Genomic DNA, 1,593 nt, shown 5'->3' with positions numbered 1-1,593 from the left:
ATTAATATTATTTTAAATGTTTCATTTGAATGGCTTTAAAACGGTCACTGGAAGTTGTTGTTCAACAATCAAAAGGAAATTGAGGGATAGGTTATATATCTATCCGAAATACGCTATGCAAAGCCTTACTTCAGGAACCTTCTAAAATGATGTTGGATATAATATGACGAAACTACATTAAAAGTTAGAATGAAATACTATACAATTATCGACTTTTTCATAGGTTGATAAATCTTGATATCAACCTATGAAAAAGTCAATAATTGTTTTGTTACATGAACACACCCTGGTACCGGCGCTCCCAAGTACAGGTGGCACTCACACATACAGCGCTCGATAAGCGATTTTGGAGGAGCGGTGGTGTAAGTATTTCTTATTGTATCTCCGGTAATTCAATTTTTTTTCGTAAAATGAAAGATATCTGCGCCCTGGTGAATAATTGATGACTATGTTCTGTGAGTGTCACAACATTTCATCTTGAAATAAACAAACTACGGCGAGTTAAACGTGAACGTTTGACTCAAAAATGTCAAATGTAAAAAAAAAACACGTAAAATACTCAGTAAATACACCAAATGTATTCATTTTTGATACAGTATCGTATAGTCATATCTTCCTACAATAACCAGTTCCAATTCCAAGGCTTAATTTGTTATATTTAAAGAATTATTCGTGTTTAAAGATGGTAAGGGGTTTCAAAACGGCACTCACATGGCACAGGTGTGTTTTTTTTTGACGCTCACCAAGTACAGCTAGAGAAAGGTCTTCAGAAATGTGGAGAAATCGTCAGCTCTAAGGCAACTACAACGGAAAAGAGATAAATCGGACTGGTTAGTTATGTGTGGTAGAGATAACACCACCAAGAACAGTCTGATGTTGGATTAAACAGTAGTTAATGGAACTAGTCATCACGTCTCATGTCTGCTATTAAGTCGGAATGACTCACATCAATTCATGAGAGAGCCAAACAAGAACTCATTAATTGATAAATTCCTTGAATTAATAAGATATTAAAATATGAGCGTCTTTTGAACCTAACAGACATTTTAACACAATTCTTTAATGGCTGATATATGCCATTCCGTCTTTCCGCTAATTTTGGGCGCCGATTTATAATGTAAATATCGACTTTCGCTCAGCGCCCCACTAATTATCGTGTTTTCAATCCACGCTCCCGCCCTTTCTTATTTCTAGTATTTTCTCTATGGAGAATCGCAGACCAAAAGTTTAGATTTAATATTGTAAATCGTTGGGGGAGTCGAGCAAAAACTGGCTGATCAGCGGGCTCCGAGCAAGGAGTTGAGGTTTGAAAGGCATAACATTGGTGGGCACCCGGGCACCAGCCGCTTTACATCTTGAATCTCACTAAAACGCCAGCACCGCCCCCTCCCCCATCCCCATAATCGTGTTTTCGCTCCGCACATGTTATCGAATTTTTGCTCGCTAAACACTCCGCGTTTAACTTTTTTTAATTCACGTGTTTTCGCTCGACGGGGTCGCGTGGCGAATTGATGAAATGGTATAAATCAGCCACCGTAAAAATCTTCCATTTCTCTGTTATGAGTGTTTACTGAATCTTAAATCTAATAATAC

Source organism: Mercenaria mercenaria, chromosome 2 (assembly GCF_021730395.1).
Source record: "Mercenaria mercenaria strain notata chromosome 2, MADL_Memer_1, whole genome shotgun sequence".
In the NCBI taxonomy this organism is placed as follows: Eukaryota; Metazoa; Mollusca; class Bivalvia; order Venerida; family Veneridae; genus Mercenaria; species Mercenaria mercenaria.
Note: the sequence above shows the minus strand (reverse complement) of the source record.